Source organism: Miscanthus floridulus, chromosome 7 (assembly GCF_019320115.1).
Source record: "Miscanthus floridulus cultivar M001 chromosome 7, ASM1932011v1, whole genome shotgun sequence".
Classification (NCBI taxonomy): domain Eukaryota; kingdom Viridiplantae; phylum Streptophyta; class Magnoliopsida; order Poales; family Poaceae; genus Miscanthus; species Miscanthus floridulus.
The window spans coordinates 54,521,817-54,529,503 of record NC_089586.1 but is presented as its reverse complement, the minus strand read 5'-3'; the positions used below and the strand labels follow the sequence as shown (position 1 = coordinate 54,529,503).

General features: G+C 40.7%; 1 long non-coding RNA gene across 4 annotated transcripts; it reads left to right on the top strand.

The window, feature by feature from the left end:
- Positions 1–1,628: 1,628 nt before the first annotated feature.
- On the top strand, positions 1,629–4,375 carry LOC136463253 (uncharacterized). 4 transcript variants are annotated; one of them, XR_010760950.1, is made up of 7 exons: positions 1,629–1,949; positions 2,037–2,235; positions 2,627–2,824; positions 3,226–3,460; positions 3,645–3,721; positions 3,892–4,041; positions 4,147–4,375. It is a non-coding gene; the product is annotated as an uncharacterized lncRNA (long non-coding RNA). The 4 variants fall into 4 exon arrangements; XR_010760949.1 differs by having other exon boundaries at positions 2,037–2,824; positions 3,226–3,293; positions 3,402–3,460; XR_010760948.1 differs by having other exon boundaries at positions 2,037–2,824; positions 3,226–3,293; positions 3,399–3,460.
- Positions 4,376–7,687: the final 3,312 nt, after the last annotated feature.

The following is a 7,687-nucleotide window of genomic DNA, read 5'->3' as shown; positions in this document are numbered from 1 at the left end:
ATGTATTGATAACTTATACTATTGATGGAGAAGTAAACCATAACCAATGTTCTACTCATAACAGGGATAAGTCATAGGATAAGATATATGATAAGTATTGATTAATAATAATGATAAATCACTCAGAGTACTCATTTCTATAGCATTAACATGGTTAGGTAGAATATTAGAGGAATAATTCTTAAGTCATTCTTAATTACAAGTCAAAGCATACATTGATTAGTGCAATTATATCTAGTAGTTATTGCTAAGACCATCGTCATATCTACACATAAGGGATATTACTAAGAAAGATTAAGAATAGAGCTTATCTTCCTTCGTAACTGCATCCTACGTGCATACAATATTTGGGGTGTGGACTACAAATGATTCAACGGGAGTGTCACATCCACGATCTACCACATGACCCAAAATATAGGGTGTATCCGTAGGTAAACAACGTATAAGCACCACGCTTACACAATATCGACCACCCACCTAGGGATCCTTAGAGTGAGCGTTATACGAACTTATGTATAAACATGATGATAATTCAACTATACTAAGCATATAATCAAAGTAGACGATAAATATTATAACTAAGAATATGAACAATATGAATAACAATGTCATAACAATTATAGTAAACATATAAAAGTAATGAGAGATACAAAAGAGAGGGGTACAAAGTTTATACCAAACCATGCTCTTAACACGATCAGGAATCCAAGCGAAGCCTGCTTGAGTCCCTCTAGACCTAGCCTAACTAGCTATGCTCTAGAATTTATAGAGCTCTGAGGATGATTAGGATTTCTGTCTTCTCAAATGACCTGATGACTAGGGGTTCTCCTGGGGGTGGCAGGGGCTGGTATATATAGGCTGGAGCATCAATCCTAAGCCCTCGAATCAAACCGACTTGAATAAACGACGTAGATGCAATCCTTAAGGCGGTGGGAAACCGACGTAGCGAGGCAGGATTGACATGTGGGCCCTATCTGGCGGCGTCTCACCCTTCGCCTTGGTGTGGAGTCATCTCGAGTCTTCTGGAATCTTTCTGGGGTTATTTTTGCTGTGGATAAGCGCGATTAATTCTGACATCTAGGTATACCTTGACAGTTTTTTGGATAAACCCTACAGAAAATACAGATTTACTAAAATTCACGGAATTTGTTAGTTTAAACCCTTAGACCTTAGACCTGTGTTGGCGATTATATTTATGCCCTTATGCATGTTATATTGATGTTTCATAATGGTTGTTAACTACCATCAATATCTAGGCCGGTGTGTATTAACACTGAAAGCCTAGCCCAGGATGTACCTATAGATTGCTTCTCGTATTACTCGAAATCGAGGATTGTCCTTGTCAAGAGCCGATACAGGACATAGGGAAGAATGGAAGACAAAACTTATCCTTAAGTTCATCCCAGTCCTTATTTGTACTTTCTACGACTTGAGTGTACCACTACAGCACCAATCCCCATTTGCCAATGCATCCATTGCAATGAAAGGAGCAACCGTAAGAGCATCTCCAAGAGTTCCCTAAACTCTCTCATAATTCTTATTTTTTAGAAAGATGAGAAAAAAATTCTCTCCAACAACGCATAATCTTCGCTCCTAAATTTAGTCGCTTCTTAAAAAAACCGAGCCAATCCACCTATCTTTACGAGCACCTCCGACTCCCCGTACCCTTCCTCTGCGGCCGTTCCGCACCGCCCGCCGCGCTCCTCTCCATTGTCCTTTCTCGCGCGGGCGCAGCCTCACCTTCCTCCTCTGCCGCCGTTCCACACTGCCGGTCGCGCTCCTCTCCTGTCCTTTCTCGCGCGGCCTGCGCTGGTCCTCTGAGATGCAGCCCCCCTTTCTCGTGCGGCCATGCTGGTGCTCTACGGAGATGCAGCCCTTTCTCGAGTGGCCGTGCTGATGCTCTTCCGAGATGCATCTTGATTCTCAGACCGGACCCCTGCCCCCTCCAGGTTGGTCACCATCATCAAGGTGGATCCGTGATGAATTTGGTCATGATATTATTCATGGTGGTGATCTTTGCCTTTTCTCTTTTTCAGCTGCATATGTGGGACATCTGTATGTCTTGCTACTAGATTCTGAAGTGCTGGGTTTGGTTGAGAAGAGGAATGAATAGATTGATTTCTTCCTTTTTTATTTGTACAATTTTGAGTTAAGAAATTTTCAAAATGAGTTCAGATCTAAACTCACGGTCAGCCAGTGACGCACGACGTCGCCAAGGGCTGGTCCGGCGTTCAGGTACCCCGCTGGCACGCTTGCTTGCTCCGATCAGTGTCTGACACACTCACTCACTGCTTATTGGCTTTGCGACGTACGTTCATGTTTTTAGATGTCATTTATTGGAAACTTTTGCTTGTGCGACGTACGTTCATGTTTTTAGATGTCATTTATTGAAAACTTTTGGAGATAATCTTTTTTTTTCTCCCTAAATAGTTTTAGGAGTTGTCAAACTCTAAGTTTTTAAGAGAAAAAAAGTAGGGACCTCTCTAACCCCATAGCTAATGGGCCGACTGTCCAGTAATGGTCTTTTTAACTCGTGTGCCTGCCCCGTTAGCCTCCCCCACGACTCCACCCATCCCACGAGTTTTCCTGGTCGTCACGTAGATCTAAAACCTAGCATCAACTGCAGGAATCAAGGTTCCCTCCTCTCATAAACAGCACAGATTTGATCTGATCCCCTTGCAGTGACGGATCATTGGAAGATCAGGAGAAGATTGTTCTAGCGGCCTTCATCGACTTGAAACTCGGCAACGGTGGCTATGGCAGGAGGCGCAACATGCGAGCAAATCAGCGCCATGACTTCACCGCATCGTTGTCCCCAGATATGGTAGGAGTTGGTGCCCTTACTCTACACTCTAATAGATCCATGTACGTTGGTTTCATCTCCTTCCCATCCCGTACTCTCCTGCTCCCATCAAAATGGATCTATTCATTCCATTAAGCTGTGGCCACTACAGATTGTTAATTCTTAGATGAGTGTGGTTCCTTTTACGGTTGGTAACTAAATCTTGGTCACTACAGATCGGAATTGGGTACGGCGTTTGCATCATGTTCTGAGTAGACAGTATTGTTTTCTCCTTATTAGATTATTCTTCAGTTCTGAAATTAACAAGTATGCAGTAATAATTCAATTGTACTTAATGACGGATGACCTTATTCTATTGTCAACATTCTATATCTGTTTTTGAAATTTCTGACAATATTTCTTATATCCATTCTGGTGGACAGGTAGATAACAGGAATAAGAAAACGTCAATGTCCACAAAGAATTACTTCTCCGCAGTAGAGAAGAAGCAGTGAGAAATTTTCTCATTCTATATTCTTTTATATACATGTGTACAGTAAAATTGCCTAGTTAATTAATTCGTTCATGAACTGTGGTAAACTGATAATTATTGTAGCAGCCTCATACAGCAGATTAGAGATGCACTGACTAGTACTTAGAGATGGGACAAATGGTTTGGTACGTGCGTCATGTTCGTCAGTTCTATAATTTTTTCCTTCTCCTATAATATTTTTGTACAGGCTATATTTCTTATTAAATTCCTGAAATTCATTGTGATTACTATCAGTTTTAGTTATCTTTTTCGAACTTGTGCAGACAATGATAAATCTTCTGATTTGTTTACGGTAATTCTACAATGTAGAACAACGAGCGATGAGGAGGTGATTGAAGAACAGATCTTGCAAGGTCATTACGGGTATCCCTTCTTCAAGTATATACGTAAGGTTTCTTGTTTATATTTTATCGTTGTTTGATTTGTATCATCATTAGTTTATATACTTGCGAACTTATCTCTAGTTTAATATTATTGGTAGCTATTTTGCTTTAATTCCACGTACAAAATTTATCTAGCTATCCAAAAATTCTGACTTAGTTCTGATGACCAGCAGTCAGTTCAATGTACAGGAGATGGACACTAGGCATGGGTGCATGGCCCAAGACGTGACCTTATTCTTCTGTAGTAATATACAACTTGCTATGTCACTATAGACAAAGGGTATCAATGAAACTTTAGCTCTAGAAGAGCTGCTCAGGAACAGGTATATAGGCTCAGTTGTTTTTCTTCACTGAGATTTATAAATTCAAGGAAAATTGCGTCTTTCTAAATATGTTCTTAATTAATGAAGCACTCTATTTTCGAGCAGGGAAAATATATATGATATTTTGGATGTTCAGTTGATTATTTTGAAGGATGAAGAATAAGATTTCCCCAGAAGATTAGTATTTTAGGAGTGGTGTTACACTGGTGTATATTTATTTTCATTGTGGAACTTCATAGTTAGTGAATCGTTGTATACAATTACAGATTATGACATTTTATTGTATCTATGGAATCGTTTACTTAACATCAATTATTTAATAATATCTTGAGTTCCAAAGATATATTGTTTTGTGCTTGTGGCTGTTGGATGTAAGATATCGAATTAATTTAGCAAGCTATTTATACTAAAAATAACATTTATAAATTGTAAAAACAAATTCTAGAAGCACGTGGCATATTATGCCAACAACACATATATATGTTGCTGCAGATTCGTTGCTAGCTTGCAACACATATATGATGCGTTGTTATAGATCCCACCAACACTTATTCGGGTTTGTAGCAACACATATGCGTTGCTAAATGGGTGGTCCTCTTGCAGTGCATTGCTTTGCCTTCTCCATGAGAGAAGGAGAACCATTTCCACCTTAGTATTTCCTATGTCATGCCTGAGATACTCAGACACGAACACATCTCCTTGAACACGAACACATCTCCTCGAACTTGTTCAGGTGATGGCAAGAATTTTCGTTTTCTAGCCCAGAGAAGGGTTGTGCTCGAACCATGGCTATTAAGCCATGGTGGAGTTCACAGCCAGAATGAAGGGTTGGTTCTGGTGGTGGCTCACAGAACTCCCCCTTTGAAGCGGAAATGTTATGAATATGAGTTGATTTCATGGTGAAAAATAAGAGAAGATATTTTTGTTTTTATAAAAAGAAAAGATACAGATACGAGGATGAACTAGATTTGTAGAAAATACAACAACCGTTCCCTGGCAATGGCACCAGAAAGCTTGTCGGTATTTCTTAACGCAAACAGAAAGATTCCGCAAGCGCACGGAATTACCGTTGTAGCTTTCACTCAGAAGTATTTAGGGTATCGTATTTTCCATAGGGAACGGATATACTCTTCTAGCTAATTCGTCCAAGGACAATACAACGGTAGAGTTAGTGGAGGTTGAGATGAATTCCTATGGTTTTTGAGTCTATGGATAGATAAACTCTACTTCTCACTGCTACACTCACATCTTTCACAGCCGCGTCATAACCCACATCGCAGTTCAATTTTGGCCTCGGCAGTAAGCTGTTGGCAGTGATGGTCATAGCCTTCACCGTCGCTATCTGAGACTGTCTGCGGTATACACTCACACCGCCGTATTAGTTTATGATCCGTCCGTGATAAGGTCCTTACTTCCGTTGCATTGGAGCACGACCCGGCTGTGTGGGCATACACTAACACCGCCGTATTAGCTTATGATCCGTCTGTGATCAGGTCCTTGTTTCCATCGCATCGGAGCACGACCCGCCTATGTGGGTGTACACTCACACCGCCATATTGGCTTATGATCCGTCCGTGATCAGGTCATTGTTTTCGTCACATTGTACCACGACCCGCCTATGTGGAGAACATTATCACCGCCACTCTGATGTATTACCCGTCTGTGTAAATGGCATTACCATCATCGCCTTGTAGTATGATTCGACCTTGATGAGGATGTACTCGGTGTCGGTTTACTAATCGAGATGGCGGTGATGATTTTGTGATCCCGCCGCATCATAGGTTGGACCGGTGTTGTTGCTGATGGCTTCGACCACCAGGTAATGTAGAGTGCGACGGTGATGAGGCTTTCATCACAGTCAGATAGTTGTATGATGCGGTGGTGTTGACAACACAAGAATGATGGTTGAATACAAAATAGAGACCGTTATAGAATGGTCCTATATTTGGTATTGATAATAATTATTAATTAAGATGGACCATAATAGCTACATGACACGGCATGCAGATATATTTGTCAAATCCATACAATACGTTCACATACAAGAGTACTTTTGACAATAGACGATAACCTGACAGTAGAAGCTAGGGTATACAGATGCAGGATTTAAACTATTGTTGATAATTAACACACCGTGTGGTCTCCATGTATGGCCTCATCGAGGATAAAAGTAGCCAGGCGTTCTTGAAGCGCAAACATGTCTCGAGTGGTCAGCTCCCTTGAATCCAACAACAGCACAGACTACAAGAAGGTAGCGTTGTAGTAATGTAACATGGAGCATATTATTCAATTTAATCAGTAGAGATTTGGTATAATAAGAACATGTTTGTGTTTCGTGGCTTTGATGATCCTGTCCATGTAATGCATTACATAGAACACACTAAAATCTCTGCCACCAAGACGTTGCTTTGCGATCGTATCGACCTCCATTACTTTGAACCCATCATTCTAGGAAAGAACATTGAATTTGCTCTTCCTTTTGTACTTGTCGTAAGCCCTGTCATCATCCAGCAAAAAGATCATTGTGACAAACAAAAAATTTGTTACACATATAAATGATGAGATCTACGAAACCATGTTGTAAAATGCATAGAACAAGAGCGGTACTTATTCATCATTTTTGAAGGGTTTGATATGGTTCATTCCCAACCTGCTTATATCATACACGAAGAGCTTGGAATTGAGCAGGTCTACAGCAACAAGGCAAGTATGTTCGTTGTAGTAAAGAAAATTAGATGCAGATTAGAGTCCCACCTGGTACACGTAATTACGTAAATGAATTACTCGCTTACCCATCATTGTATGGTAGGAGAATTAGTGATTTATCATCCTAGGCTAGAATGGAGGCACACATAGCATCTGTCGTCGTTGTGAAGCCCACTATGTAGGAGTTAAAGGTCACCGGGTTGAAGAAGCCTATTGCAATGTTTTTGTCCTTGCATGTATTTGCCTCCATCCTATGGACAAAAGAAAAAAGTTAATTTTGATAGATACAATGATTCAATAATTAAATGTACACACATGGGGCATAAGCTCACATACATGGTCCACAAGGACAAGATTTGGACATCCAGGGGGAAAAATTATAAAAGTCAAACAATTCCTTGAACTTCACCCACAATATCGCATCCTCTCCATCATAGAAATGTTTTCCTGGTATCTTGCACCAATCTGGAACCCCTTTTGTTTTAAGTACCACTCATTCAGAGCTTTCATTTTTGTCGGCAATTTGTGGACCCAATTCGGATGCACTTGAGGTTGACCTAACTTAAACTGCCACTGCTGGTTTTGTTTTGTGCCTGTCTGCTCCATCTCTGTTGTTTTCTTGGATTGGTTTTGTTTTGTGCCTGCCTGCTCCATCTCTATTGTTTTCTTGGAGGGACAAAGCAATTTCTTTTGATTGCTATCTATGGTAGTTTCCTTGTCCGATGCACTAATCTTCCAAATCTTATGGGGTCGCTCCTGAGTTTTAGAAATTGGTTGAAGTGTAGGTGTAGGCATTGGATTGGTAAGATTGACATCTTTGTTAGAACTGCCATCCGACATTGTGCCAACAAGGACTATGTTACGCTTCCACCATGGCACCAAGGACCCTAGGTTGGCCGCTAGCGTCGATCTATCATGGTCCATGGTCATTTCCATCTCA